A 14,758-nucleotide genomic window follows, 5' to 3' on the forward strand; every position below is an offset into this window, starting at 1 on the left:
AGAGTGTGTGTGCCTATGTGACATGTGGTGTGACTGAGTACATGGCTGTGTGTGACTGTGTCTGTGTGTGGGGATGGTGTAGAAGTGTGTGATTCAGGGGGTCCTGCCCTTCTGGGACCTCTAGCTGCCAGTCCCAAGCAGAGGACCCTGACTCCCAGTGTGCCATAGGGAGGTTGAATATAAACCTTTGACTCTTTTTTTTTTTAAATTTATTTCTGAGAGAGACAGCATGAGCAGGGGAGGCTCAGAGAGAGAGGGAGATACAGAATCTGAAACAGTCTCCAGGTGCTGAGCTAGGTGTCAGCACAGAGCCCGACGCGGGGCTCGAACCCACGAACCATGAGATCATGACCTGAGCTGAAGTCGGATGCTTAACCGACTGAGCCACCCAGGCGCCCTTAAACCTTTGACTCTTTAAAACTATGTTATTTTACGTTACGTGTGTTTGGCATTTGTAGGCAAAACAGAGAGCCTATGTGTGTTTGTAACTTTGGGTAGCCAAGTGTGTGACCCACAGTGGAACTTTCTGATGGTATAGGACATTAAAAGAGCATCATTTCCCAAAGGAGCACTAGATAAGGTAGACCATAGGAGGAGGGATAGAAGCTCTTCTTCCCTGAGTCTATCAGTAGGAATGGGGAAGAGTCCTTGCATCCGTGATGGAGGAGGGTTGAGCCAAAAGTCCTGCCAGAGCACTCTCTTTCATGGCAAGTGTAAAACTCCAAGGACTCAAAAGTCAAGAAGAACTTGCTCCAATTTCCCAAGTCCTTCTGGGGTTATCAAATCTGAAATCTACGTCACTTGCAAGGAACTAGGGCCCCAAAATGAAGGCGTTATTTCCTGCTGCCCCTCACCAGAGAAGCAGATGTTGAAGATGGGCGAAGAGAGGGTGGGATTAAGGGTGCAGCGTCAGTGAACTGGGGTTTAGCTTAAGAATAAGTGTGCCATGACAGAGAAGGGGGCTGGTGCAGAGCTAAGGCCATTAGAGATAGAGGCGCCTGGCTGGCTCAGTCCCTTAAGGGTGAGACTCTTGATTTCAAGGTTGTGAGTTCCAGCCCCACGTTGGGAGTAGAGATTTCTTTAAAAAATAATAATAATACAATTAAATTTTAAAAGGCTTGAGAGGAGACAGGGCCAGATCCTGCAAGGGTTTTGAAACCCCACCTAAGAAGCCTGCTTTGCCCCCACTGCCGGGGTATTGGGAAGGTTCAACACGGAGGCTTAGGAAGCTCAGAAGCTCGTGGGGCAGATATGGCTTTGAAGGCTCTGGGAGCGGAACCCCACGAGTAATCTGTTGCCCCAGCCCAGATGGGAGCAAAATCAGTTCTTAAGGCAGCCGAAGTGAAGGAGCCGCACCCTAGCTGTTCCATAGGTGGGCGCCGCCTCTGAGCTGGAGCCGCAGCCTTGCCGGGGGGGGGGGGGGGGGGGGGGGGGGGGGGGGGGGGGGGCGGGCGTTGGAGGGTGGTACGCACGTCCCTCACCGCCCGCCAGGTGTCGCTGCGGTACCGGGGAAGCGGGCGCGGCCAGGGTGTTGCGCCTGGAAGTTGCTGAAGATCAACGGACGCCGGGATCCGGTCCGACGTGCGCCTCTTGTCCTTGCTAAGCCGCGGACACACCGACACGTCAGGCTCCCGGATCCTGGTTGCCTAGCGCAGACCCTGGCCCGGCACCCGCGGACTTCGGTACTGCTGACTACAGCCCCCGAGTTCCCGTGTGGAGAGGGGACGTTGTCGGGGCGGAACTCCCCACTGCTCTCCACCTGGCAGGAGGCAGTGGCTGGGACACTGGAGGAACTGGAAGTCAAGTCAACCCAGCAATGACCTGCCGATCTTGGCACCAGTCGGTCCCTCGAGGGGTACGCGACCCCCTGAACACTCAACCTCATCCAGGTCTAGTTGCTGCGCACGGTGAGGGGCAATTCCTGACTCTCACACGCCCCAATTTCGTCCCGCCACCCCCGCTCTTTCCCAGTGTCCACCATCTCATCCCCGTCCGTAGGTAGCCTGGGAATCTGGAGGTTGCGGGCCGAGAGGCCAGATAGGGGACACTTACTGTGGGTGGGGATGGGCGGGATCTCAGCTGAGTGCTACTATTTCGCTGTGTATCTTTAAGCCCCAGCTGGCCCTCTCTGAGCCTCAGCCCCGGCTGACCCCTGCCGACTGCTCTGAGGGGATTCCGAAGCCACGGAAGTGAAAGTGAAAAGCCCAGGCAGTGGCGGGAAGAAGGGAGTCCCTGAGGCACTTCTTGGGAAAGGGCCCGGCGCTTGGGCAGCCTACTGGGAAAGGGTGTGAGGAAACTGCGAGATAGTTCTTTCCCCTCTCCCCGCCCCCAGCCCTGGAGCAGCTCCCGGGAGGGGCCAGGCGCAGGGATTATGGGTCAAAGGTCGGGTGAAAAAATCCATGGGGTGGAGATGGGGGTGGGCCACTCAGTTCTCCGTCTCTGGCATTCAACCTTTCTGTTGCTCTCTCGCGTGGCCTCAGAAGTTGGTCGGGTTGTCTAGCCTTAATCCTCCTTGTTGTAGCCAGACCAGAGGCCCGGGGGGCAAGTGAAGTGAGCACACTGGCCCCTCAGAGGCTGAGGCTGCGAAGGGAAAACTCAAAGGGCGAACCCCCGCGCCAAACACGCGCGTGCCCCGCATTCTGGAACTGCCAGAACTGTCCAGGCATAGAGGGTGTGCCCTCCCTACCCTGTTCATCCCCGTGAAGGTTTCCACCCAGGCCCTGTGTCTCGCAGGGCGAGGAAGGACAGAGTAGTTATAGTATCACCGGAGACTTGATGGGAGACGAGGGCCTGGACTCCCAGCCTGGTGCATCCTGGTCAGGGGAGCGTCAAGCCACCTTCCCTCCGCGTGAGGGGTGTATGTGTATGTGGCTGGGAAGATGGTCATTGCTGGGAGCAGTAGAATAGGGGAGGGGCGGAGACGGCTGGTCTCCAGTACCCAAAATGGGGCCTGGGGACTCTGGCTCGAGCTTCTCTCATAGAGATGCCTGAGGGAGGACCCTGAGAATTGGCCCAGGGTGTGCCAGGGGGTCGGTACAAGGCAGTCGAGGCCTGAACAAGCGGGAGCATTGAGCAGCAGAAACCTGGCTAAGGCTGACTGAGAGAGGGAGTGTAAATGAGAGACCTGGGAGGGAGGGAAGGGGGCGCGCCCAGCGTCCCTAGGGGGTCGGGCGGAGTGGGTGCGGGTACGTGTGCACGCCCGTTTTTGAGACCAGCGGTCGGGCCTGCGCGTGAAGCACAGGGGCCACAGCCGTCTGGAGGGCGTTCCTGAGGAAGGGCGAATGTGAGGGGGCCACGCGTGCCAGTGCGGGCGAGTGTGCCAGCGGGGGGAGGGCGTGTGCGAGCGCGAGTCGAGTGGGAGTGGGGGCTCCCAGGCCTGCGCAGAATGAGTGTGCCCGCGCGTGCCAGGCGCGGGAGCGTGCCAAGGCGGGGGCGCGCGGGGGCAGTGGCCGGGAGGGGGTCGTGGCGCGCGGCCGCGGAGGCGCGGGGAGACAAGGCGGGAGGGGGAGGGGAGCGAGGGCGCGCGCGGCCGAGCGGGCGCCCGCGGTCACATGGGCGAGAGAAGGAGGGAGGGAGCGCGCGAGGGAGGGAGGAGGATGGGGGGGTTAAAGCCGCCGAGCGCCGAGGAGCCGGTGCAGAGCGGGCGGCGGCGGCGGCAGCGGAGGCGGCGGCTCCAGCCGGCGCGGCGCGGGGCTCGGCAGCGGGATCCGGCAGCGGTGCTAGCTCCGCGCTCCGTGCCTCGCTCCCTGCCCGGGGTGGTCAAAGGGCGAGGCGCGGAGCCCCGGCGGCCCGAGGGCGCGGTGAGTACCCCGCGGCGGACAGCGCGCGGCCGGACCCTCAGACCCTCCAGCTGACCGACAGACCCGCGGCCCTCGTGCGCGCGGGAAGAAGGAGAGGACACGCGTGGGCCCGCGACCCCGGGGAAGAGAGAAACGGGAAAGTTCAAGGGAAACTTTGCCTGCAAACTCGGGGGCGGGGGCGCGTGAGAAGCGGCCCCCCGCGTCCCGGCGCGTCGGGGGGTTGGGCGTGGTGATGATGGGGGCGGACAATCGGCTGGGGGGAGGTGGCCGAGGCGGATCGTCCTAGCGTCCCTATTCTCTTACCCCTCAGCCGCGTACGCGGGGTCTGGGAAAATTCCGGAACTGGGGGGTTGTAGTGACCCCCGCGCGCCCGGAGGCGGCTTCCTTCTCCCGCAGAAATCTAGACTTCAAAGCGCCCAGGGGTGTGAACGGACGGTTGCGCGTTTGCTAGTGTATGTGTGTCCGTGTGAATCCGCGTGTGTGTGTCTCGGTGTGAGCCTGCCTGTGGTTTCCTCGTGAGTCCGCCTGTATCTGCATGTAGTGGGTTTCCTCCAGTGTCTCTTTGTAAGACCTCCTCTGTTGTGTGTTTGTGAGTCCGCTTGTGGTGTATCCCCGTCTCTTTGTGAGTCAGCCCGTGTGTGTCTCCTCTAGTGCGGCTCTGTGTGAGCCGGCTTGGGTGTCCCTGTGTTGTTCCGAGTAGTGTATCTCCCCGTGCGTGGGGGCTGGGCCGCGGGGAGGTCACCAGACGGACAGCTCTCCTCCTCGGTTCCTCTCCTCTCCCGAGCCTCTCCTGCGTCTAGTTCTCGCGCTCGCTCGCTCCCTTGGCCCCCTCCCCCCTTCAGTAGCTTCAGGCGGGCAGGACTATTTCACGCCTTGTTGAAAATTCAGGATTTTCTTTCTCTTTCTGTCTAGGCTCTCTCTTTGAGAAGCGTCTGTGTGTGTCTGTGTGGCTGGCAGCTTGTCTGCAACACTAGGTGTGTGTCTGCATGCCACTGTGGGAGTGTGTCTGCTGTAACACTAATTGTTTTGCTTGTATTACTTGGTATGTTTGTGTCTGTGACACTGGGGGTGTTCATGTGGCTCTAATCATTGAGGTGGGAATTTGAAATGCTGGGTGTGTGTTTGTATTGACAATTGCTGTACATCCAGGGGGTCTGAAACAGTGTATTTTTGTGTGTCTAACTCTGGGTGTACCATTGCTTGTGAAGGGATGTGACTTGAACAATTGAATATTCCTATGGCTGCAAGGCTAGCCAGGGCTTGGGGATGGAGTGGCCTATGTGTCTCAATAAAGTATGCCTCTCTCTCTACTGTCAAAACCCACACAAATTCTCTGGACTGGTTCTTGGGGTTCCTGGTCAGGATTGGTGACATGTAGCTAAGGTTCACACTCCATCAGGGTTAATACTCCGAGGGACCCTAAACCTTATGCAAAAACAGGAGTTTAAACTACACATTCAAGACTTCTTGGAGCTTCTTCGGAATTCATAGATTCACACTGGGATGCTTAAATGCATATGGACATACACTCAGATTCACACTTAAATTCTGGGGCTCATATCCAATTGTACACTTCAGTCCTAGGGTTACATCGGATTCATATTGTGACTGATGCTCACACTGCAATTCACATTTCTATTCTGAGGCTCATAGACTTACACTGAGACCTAGAGCCCATGCTCAGAATCTCACTGGGGTCCTAAAGTTCACACTTGGACTCACACTAAGAACCTGGACCTCCATTTTGGATTCACACTTGCATTCTGGGGCTCATAGCTAGAGTCACATGAAGACTAAGAGCTCACGCTCAGTCTCTCATGGGGATCCTGGGGCTCACATTTGAACTCCAGGATTCACACAAGACACTGAGGATCACAGACTCATCTTTCCATCTTGGAGCTCACACTCAGATTCACATTAGCAAGATTCTCACTTCCATCCTGGGATCACTCAGGGACCCAGTGTTCACATTCAAGACTAGCATTCCTGGTGATTACATTAAACTCACTTCCATCCTGGGGCTGAGACTCACACTAGACTTTTATATTCACATGGGGACCCTGCTTAGTTCACACTTGGAATCACACCCAGTTATGCCTCCATCCTGGTACTCACATTCAAACCCAAACTAGGGTTGTGGTGAACTCATAGTCAAATACACCCATGCTTTTTAAAATTTACGGAGTAGAGCAGGGCAGTTGGGTAAGGAACAGAAACTGCTACAAGACAGGTCCCCTCCAAAGGTGGGAAGGAAAGAGAATACATGTTTGGGCATGTCACTCACTTGGGTTGTGGACTGATGAAGGTTGTGGGAAACACTCACCCAGTTAAACCTTTTTGTCTTTCTTTCTGCAAGGAAACTAGGCTGTTGGTAGGAAGATCTGAGAGGCTTTTTGGTACAGGAGTGATACGTACCCTTAGAGTCCCCATGTGCCATGTACAAGCATATCCCTCTTAAATAGTTTTGGGTACCCCCTCTGTGGTGAGGGAATTGGTGTGGAAAAAAGACTCATGTCCTCTCAAGACATTTTTCCCATCCCAGTCATCCTTAGTATGGGAGGAGTGTCAAGACTGACTTGGTGAGAGGGTAGACCTCTGGCTCCTTTGACCTTTCCAGGGTATTGAATCTCTGGTTCTAAGGGAGATCGTAGCCTGAATCTGTGGTGAGAAGGTAGCTGAAGGAGGAGACTGGACTAAAACCCACCCTCTTCTCTCCTCTGCCCTGGCTGGAGAGGGGTAGGGACCAAGTTCTGTTATATCTCACAGTGTCTCCTGCAGTGTCTGTGGAACTCTTACCTTGTCTCTGTGGTATGACCAGCGTTCTCTGCTGTACTCCCTAGAAAAGCAGTAGCCCTGTAGGGGAAGGTTGGGTTAGGCTGTAAACTATGCTGGGATTCCACCTGCCCAGGAGACATTGCTGGGCTTTTACATCCTTCCACTGTGGAGGTCAGCAAGTTGGGGCTGCCTGAGGTGCATAATTACCCCATGGGCACCCCAACAGCAGTACAGATCTGGCCCTCAGGCTCAGATGGCTCCGTTGTATCAGCTCCCTGTCCCTTAAGAGGACACATGCTCCCCAGCCTCCCTGGGCGGGGGGGGGGGGGGGGGGGCTTGAAGGACTGGCGTCCTGGTCTCTGCCCCCCCATGGTGAGTTGAAGTGTAAATGAATGGAAACATATGGAGTAGATTTTCTTTGAAATGCAGATGGGTTGGGGGGGACCATGTGTGCCTGATTTTGGGGGGGGTGTCCCAGAGAGCAAGGAGGCTGAGAAGAGAGCTGACCCCTCCTCCAGACCGACCATGGGGTGAAGAGAGTTGGGGGGACCTCAGCTGTGTAAACTGTGGCCCTGGGTGACCACACCCACCCAGGCTTCAGCTTCCTGTGAGGAGGGGGTGGAGAGGCCAGTGGTCTCTGTGGGCTGAGGGTGCTGAGACCATCACTCCCTTTTATCTCTGTAGAGGGTAAAGAGAGCCCCCCAAAGCACAGAGTTATGTTGGGTTGGGGGTCACTAGAACCAAGAACCCTGGGGGCCAAGAGGTGGAACGGGGAGCCGGGGCAGATGTGGGGAAGTTAGACCCTGGTCCTTGCAGAACCAGCTCCTGGAAGCTGAGGATACAGCTACAGTGAAAGGAACTGAAACTAGACTATAGTGGTGACTTCTAGTCAGTGCAAGGGCTCCTGGAGTTTAGGAAGGGGACTGAAGGGTCCTCAATCCTGCAGATGTTTTTCCAGGCCTGGGATGGTCAGTATGCCACACCATACACTATAATTTTCCCTCACAAAACTCGGCAAAGTTACAGAGTAATTGCCTATGAGCTCTGTGGGACCCGGGGACTGGGTCTCTCTGCTCACTACTGTACCCTGCCCCTGGCAGACCTGGGTGGTGTTGAGTAAACAATACATCTTTTTCTTTCTAATCAGACTGAGTGCTTCATGTGGGCAGGAGCATCCTCCATCCTCAACTGCCAGGACAGTACCTGACACAGATTAGGTGCTCAGTAAATGTCGAGGAATGAATTGAGTGGGAGAGACTGTGGGGAGAGGGGACTCTCTGGGGTTTGTGGCTTGAGACTCAGCAGCCTCTGTTGTATTACCCCTATTTGACTTGAAAGGCCCTTGAATGATTTGCAGTCTAGACTAAGAAGGACCTTCTTGCACTCAGGGAAGGGGTGCAGAGGATAGGCAGCTTCTTCCTTGAAAAATTTGGGACTAAGGGAGACTGGGGCAGGGCGATGACTGATTCTGTGGCAGAGGTCAGGCCACAGAATCACTTCTGTCCTCTCCTTAGCTTCAGGATTTTTCAGGTGGGAAAGTCCTTTTCTCATGTGGTTGTGAGCATGACCCTTGGTCTCTCTAGGTTGGGGTTTCTAGGACTCTAGCCAAGGCAATGGACCCCATCTCTAGCCACTGAGGCTAGGCTCTGAGGTTGTTTAGCTGCTGTGGGCATCACAAACTGTCTGTATTGGTTATTAATGTCTGTCTGAGAACACAGGGTTCAGATCCTAAAAATACCGTGTCCAGCCAGAGCCTGGGAGTTGCTGGTGGGGGCTAGTGTAGCAGTGGCTGCATTTTGATAAGATAGACACAGAGCCAAGAGAGACTAGTAGAGTATTCGGAAACTGAGGCAGCATGGGCAAGAGATGCACAGGAGACAGAGATGTTGTGTATGGAACAAAGGTTTATAAAAATAGTGATGCCAGTTCTTCAAATTATGGCAACGTTTAGAGTAGTCTGTTTTCTTATACTGTAAAGAATTTTCTTCCTGGAGAGTTTGAAGATACATTTGATATCAGATGTAAAAATTAAGTAGTCAGTGGTAACCATTTCAAGTCCAGCTTCAGGATATCCCAAAATAAGTATGTGGCAAAGAAAAAAAATCTTCCTTAAGTAGCCTTTTCTGAGCCACTGCCCCCATCCCTACCTCCTAGAGCCATTCCTTGCAGCCTGAGTCCGAGTGGGGTTCTTGTACACCCCCTTTTATAGGCCCCCACCTCACTTCTGATCCCCCACGCCTTTGTGTATCCCCTCTTCGCTGGAGATGGATGCTGCACAGTGGTTCCAAAAAGGTAAGAAGAGCCTGGCCTCTGAGGGCAGATGCCGTGTGACCTTGGCTTGTAAGCTGACCTTTCTGGGCCCCTCTGTGAAATCACAGGATGGGGGGGCTGGGCCCTGGCCCAGGCCCGGAGAGAAGGCGGTTTTGGCACCCATCCAGGTTCCTGACGTCAATGATTCTCCAAATAATGGAATCAATATTGGGGGGGGGGGCAAGCGTGAACCAGGCCCCAGCGATTAGAAACAGATCAGCACAAACCCGCAGCTGATTCTGATAGAGCTGCCTTGGAGAGCTAGGGTGGGAGGCCTGGAAGGAGGTGGACCTGGGGGGGGGGGGGGGCTCAGGAATGGAGGCGGAGCCACCCAGTGTCCAAAGCATGAGGATACACAAGTATACAGAGATTCTGGGTTGGAATGATGCGGTGGGGGCTGCTGAATTAGTTCCTTCCTCCTTTGAGTCTATGGGGTTCCAAAGCTAGGGGAAGTTTGTGAATGGAGACTTCTTTCAGCCAGTGAGTGATAAAGAGTAGGCAAGGGGAGCTTGGAGTTTATCTCTCTGTTTCCTACACTTGGGCCTCTAGGCCATGTTAGGGGTCACAGGTTTTACCTAGGATAGGGGAGAGTGCTAAGTGAGACCTAAGGGAGATAGATAGTCTTTTACTTGGAGGCAGAGGGCATTAATCTAAGATAGATGGTTATTCTCTACTCAGATTGGGAGTCTGGTCTCTTCCATCAGTTTGTGTCCTCTCAGCCTACTAGAAGGCAGCAGGTGAGGATGGCGAGGGCTGTGGGGTCCATAAGGGCCTGGCCTGGTGGCAGCTGACAAAAAACAGGAAGGAGGGCTGGGGGAGCAGCTGTAATTATGGGGCATTTATTATTAATCAGATGAAATTGCTGGAACAGCTGGTGTAATGTAATGTGCGTAGTGATACAGACTCTGCATGCGCCCCCAACACGTGTGCATACACACATACACACAAGCCACTCACAGCCTGAGCCTTGTTTGCTTACACAATTTTTTCTTGTGAAGGTTGGAGGACTCTTTTTTTTTTTTAGTAATCTCTATATCCAACATGGAGCTCGAACTCACAACCCCAAGATCAAGAGTTGCATGCTCTACTGACTGAGGCAGCCAGGTGCCCCTAGAGCGCTCTTTATGTGTGTCTGTATCTTTTGATGTTGGTACGTATTTGTCTGTGTTTTTTCATGTCTGCCTGTATCTTCCCCTCCCTCTATTGTCTCGTTTCCCAAATGTCTGTTATTCTTTGGCCTGATGTGTGTCTCTGTGTCTGTAACCCCTCCGTCTCCCTCTGTTTGCCTATCTCTTGGTATGTCTGTATCTAGTACCACCAGCCATCCTATCTCTAACACCTTATTTTAGTTTGTGGTCATCTCTGTCTGGTTGCATCTTTGGTTAGAGTTGGATGACATGGATGACCCTTTCTCATAGATATGTGTTTAGGCACCTGATCATGCCTTTGGCAGACACATTTGGGACCTGGTTTTTTTTGGGCGGGAGGGAAGGGGAAGTTGGATCCTGAAGATCTGTTCTGTTAAGTGACTGGAGCCCATTGAAGCAGCCCTGAGTACAATGCTAGCTCTCTTATCAGCTACCAGTTGTGGGGCTTTGGACAAGATGCTTTTGTTCTCTGAGCTTCAGTTTCCTCATCTGTAAAATGGAAACAGAATTAACTCTAAAGTTGTTTTCATGATTCAGTACAAAACCTATGTTAAGTACTTATCATGATACCTGACTCATTAAGAACTCTGAACAAGAGTTAGCTGTTACTATTATTAATGGGAAAGGCATTGTGCAGGCAAGAGAGAGAACTGCAGGGGCAAACCAGTATAGCACAAAGGCTTTTGAGCTAGGCTTGGACTCAAATCTATGCACTGGAACTGATCAGCTATATGGTCTTAGGCAAGTTACTTAACTTCTCTGAACCTTGTTTTTTTTCCCAACTGTCAAATGGGAATAATAATAGAACCTACCTCATGGAGAAGTCATGAGCATTAAATGAGATAATGCATATAAAGTGCTTGACACAGTTCCTGGCATGTAACAGATGCTCAATAAATCACAGTGGTGATGAGGAAGAGGATAGTATGATGGTGGGTGTTTTTGCCCTGCTGGTGGCCACATGAGAAAGTGTGTGATGTGGAGGTACTACTTGTGCCTGTGAATTGCTTGTGGGGGGACTTTGGATTGTCTGTGGGTATGAGTATGTATCTGTGAGTGGTGTTAGGCTACTTCTGGCCTCCCTTTTCCCCTGTGGTTTAGAATCTGAAGTCAACTTGGGGTGTTGGAGGGAGTCTGGACTATTCTCAACTTTTCCTTTTCTAGACACTTATCTGTTGCCTGTTTCAGTCTCCCCTTCTCTCAGTGGCATTGTATGGAATGAGTTCTTTTTTTTTTTAATGAGAGAGACAGAGTGAGCAGGGGAGGGTCAGAGAGAGAAGGAGATACTGAATTTGAAGCAGGCTCCAGGCTCTGAGCTAGCTGTCAGCACAGAGCCCGATGCGGGGCTCAGACCCATGAACTGTGAGATCATGACCTGAGCTGAAGTCGGATGTTTAACCAACTGAGCCACCTGTATGGAATGAGTTCTTAGTTGGACTAAGAACTGTGGGTGCTCTGTGACCTCTGATTTGTGCCCTTTGCCCTTCTAGAATCCAGCCTTGTCACATCATCCCGCCCCCTTGGTTTTGGAAGTCTTGGAAAGAGTTGGTCTGGAGAAGGAGGACATTGATGTGCTCAGTGTACAGCCAGTGGTGAAGAGGTATGTGTTGGGGACCCAGATGGGCCAAGTCTGTCTTAGGGTATAAGGCTGGTGCAGTGGGGCTATGGGTTTGGGGATGTGAGTGACGGAGGGCCTGAGATCCCTTGCTTTTCTTTCTCTGTTCTTCCTCCTGAGGCTTTTCATGCCCCTTTGATAGGCCCACAAAGGGGAAGGGACTTGCCCGCAGTCACACAAGCAAGGGCAAAGCCAGGTCAGAAAATTGGGTTCTGTACTGAGGGCCGAGTCCTGGATGTGGGAGTATGTGTCTGTCTCATTGTCAGGCTCCCTCTCTGCCCCCAAAGCATCTCTCTGGCTTGATTAGGGAAGCAGCTGGGCTTGGAGTAGATGGGATGGGGGTCGGAAATTCCAAAATCTTCTGGGGCCAGCCATGGGGCTGGGCTTGACTCTCCCTGCCTTTCATTAAGGCCAGCCAAGGCCCCCGATTGGCAGCCCGGGGTGGGGGCGTCCAAGGAATCAAGGCGGTGGAGCGGAACGGAAGGGCCTATTGTCCAAAACCCGCCAGAGGCCCACAAAGGCCAGCCGGCTTTTCATCTCAGCTCCCAAACAGACTGGCCATTTTCCCGGCCCAGGAGTAGGGGACTGACTGACCCTTCAGAACTTAGGACTGGGATTTTTTGAGGATGGGGTGGGGTATCCCAGGCTGACACAAGGCAATAAAAGGGCTTTAAAATGGAGGTGGGGTTCTGAAGAGAAGGGAGGCTCCAGAAAGCTTTAGAGAGTTAGGCTTCCAATCCACTGTTCCCAAAGGACCTAAGGACACAGGGTAGGGTATTTGATAGAAGTTCAGATTTACACAACAATAGATAATAAATATTTATAGGGGCACACCTGGGAGGAGTCTCCTGGCTTGATGATAAAGTAAGCTACTTCTATGAGGGCACAAAATCCTCCCCCACAATTGGGATCACCTTATTGAGTTGGTGAGCACAGGCTGGAGAAGAGAAGGCTAGTAGTGATTGGGCAACATACTGGGCTCCCTGCAGCAGGAGGGACTGAGGCCAGACAGCAGGAAGGACTTCCTGCCAATGAACAGTAGCTCTGATGCCCTGACTGTGTCTCTGGGGATCCCAGAGGATCACAGAGAGCAGGGGAGCTAGAGAACACTCCTGGGGTTAGTTAAGGGTTAGGCAGCTTCTGTGGGAGCCTGAAGAGGAGGCTGGGAGGGAAGACTTGGCAGTTCTGTCCACCCTCCCCTCACAGCACCTCCAGCATCCCTTTAAAAACAGCTTTTTAATTTAACAAAGTGGATGAAAAACTGTTTTTGGAAATACAGATATCTGCTGTCTCCCAGGCTAGCACTGGCCCTTGCAGAGAGCCTCTCTCCAGGTTTCTCCCCACTGCTGGTGGCTCCTTTCCCCTCTCTCTCTTTTTTTGTTTATTTCTGCTCTGCGGGCCCCCCAGCTTCCCCTTGGCCTCCCATTACCCCCTCCCATATCAGCCTCCCTGAGAGTCTCATCCTCAGTCTCTTATCTCTGTGTCTCTACATCTCTTTTTTTCTCTCCTCTCCCAGTCTCTCTTCTAGGGCTTGTCTCTCTCCTGAATCATCTCTGTCTCCCAGCCTGTCTCAATCTCTGTCTCCCTTCCCCCCTTCTCCCCCAACCCCTGCTCTAAATGGGTCTATTTAAAACACCCGACGCTGCCAAGTCAGAAAAGCGTCTCCTGATAAAGCGCATTAGGCCGAGGGAGGGAGGAGGAGGGAGGAGGGAGCAGGGAGCAGCGGGCGGATGGATTGATCCAAGCCCGTAACCCCATTAATCAGGCATCGTGGATCCTCCTCCCTCCCCCAGCTTCAGCCCCTTCTGAGCTAAAAGCCCCTTAAATATTTATCACCCCTCCCCCCTTGGGGTGAGGGGAGGGGTGTGTGGCCCTTGGTGTGAGCATCCCCAGGCATCTGCCTGGTGCTCCCCACTGTGTGTTTACACATGTGCACATGTGCTCATAGGTGCATGTATGGGTGTGCATACCTAATTGGCCCAGGGCCCATCTTGTCCCCCTTCACCCCCCACCAGGGAGTAGCATGGTTCCTTGGGCAGCCCCTAGGGACCCTGGGAATCTGGCCTGGTTTTTGCCTCTCTTAAAGAGTTGGGCATGTAGAGTAGGCAGATCTTTGGGGTCAATTGAGGGTCCTTATACCTCCCCCCAAAGTGCAGTAACTGGAAGATTGGGTGGCATTGCACTATTATTCTCAGAGGTCCGGAAGGTAAGCTGGGGTTCAGTGTCCAGATTCCCACAAATTCCCAGAGCAAGAAGTAACTTAGGGAATAGAACTGGGGACTCCATGCTCCTAAAGTGCAGGAAGGTAACTTGGAAGCCTGGCTGAAGTTTCCCTTTTATCCTCAAAGGGCAGGAATGTGATGTGGAGTTGAGTTGGGCGCCTACCATTACTCTTAGACATTTAGTAACCGTGACCTGGGCCTGGGTGTGGGTCGCTATCACCCCCAGAGAGTAGGAAGGTGGCCACTCTTTGGGGGTGATGTGGGACTGGGTCCCACATCTCACAGCTTATTGATCTCTCCTGGCTACAGAGGTCACTCAACCCTGAGACAGGCAGGGGTCCGCCCGAGTTGGCCTGAGGCAACTTCGTCCTGGGCGGGGGAAGGGAGGCCCGGGCCGCCCTGGGTGTGAGGAGGGGCCGCGGCTCAGAGCCGAGGGTCCCTTCTCCCTCCCCTCCCCCAGCATCAAGTGCCACATCTCCTCCTGACTCAGACAATTAGATTCAAAGGATGACCTCACTGCCTGCCGTCCCTCACTCGCTCCCTCTGCTAGCTCGCCTCGCTCGCTTGCGGCGCGCTCCTTCCTCCCCTCCTCCCGGCCCGCTCGCAGCCTTGCTCGCTCGCTCGCTCACTCGCTCGCTCACAGCTCGGGCCGGCCCCTAGCCCGCCCGCCCGTCCGGAGTCGCGGTGTTGCGGGGGGCTCCTGTCCCCCGGGCCGGCCCGGGCCTCCTGGGCCCGAGCCCCGGGCGCCCGATGCCCGCGGGCTGCCGGGCGGACCCACGGAGCGCCGGAGGCACCGACGGGGCGCCTGCGCGGGGACCCAGGTCAGTGGCCGCGCGGCCGCAGGGCCGGAGAACTTGTCACCCCCACTGCCGCGGCTGAGACGCCCCC

The 14,758-nt window shown here is 54.2% G+C and overlaps 1 protein-coding gene across 4 annotated transcripts in view; it reads left to right on the forward strand.

Moving 5' to 3' along the window:
* The first annotated feature begins 1,864 nt into the window (after nt 1–1,864).
* Nucleotides 1,865–14,758, forward strand: part of CNTFR (ciliary neurotrophic factor receptor) — a 39,670-nt gene continuing 26,776 nt past the window's right edge. For 3 of the 4 annotated variants that reach the window (XM_039247019.1, XM_039247017.1, XM_039247021.1), the window contains exons 1-2: nt 3,660–3,800; nt 11,524–11,633. The gene's annotated coding sequence lies outside the window, so the exon portion shown is untranslated. Of the gene's footprint in view, nt 1,908–3,659; nt 3,801–11,523; nt 11,634–14,758 lie in introns of those variants that run through there. The other variant, XM_039247018.1, reaches the window with a different exon arrangement.

This window comes from Hyaena hyaena, unplaced genomic scaffold (genome assembly GCF_003009895.1).
Source record: "Hyaena hyaena isolate Hyena2069 unplaced genomic scaffold, ASM300989v1 scaffold_289, whole genome shotgun sequence".
NCBI lineage: Eukaryota > Metazoa > Chordata > Mammalia > Carnivora > Hyaenidae > Hyaena > Hyaena hyaena.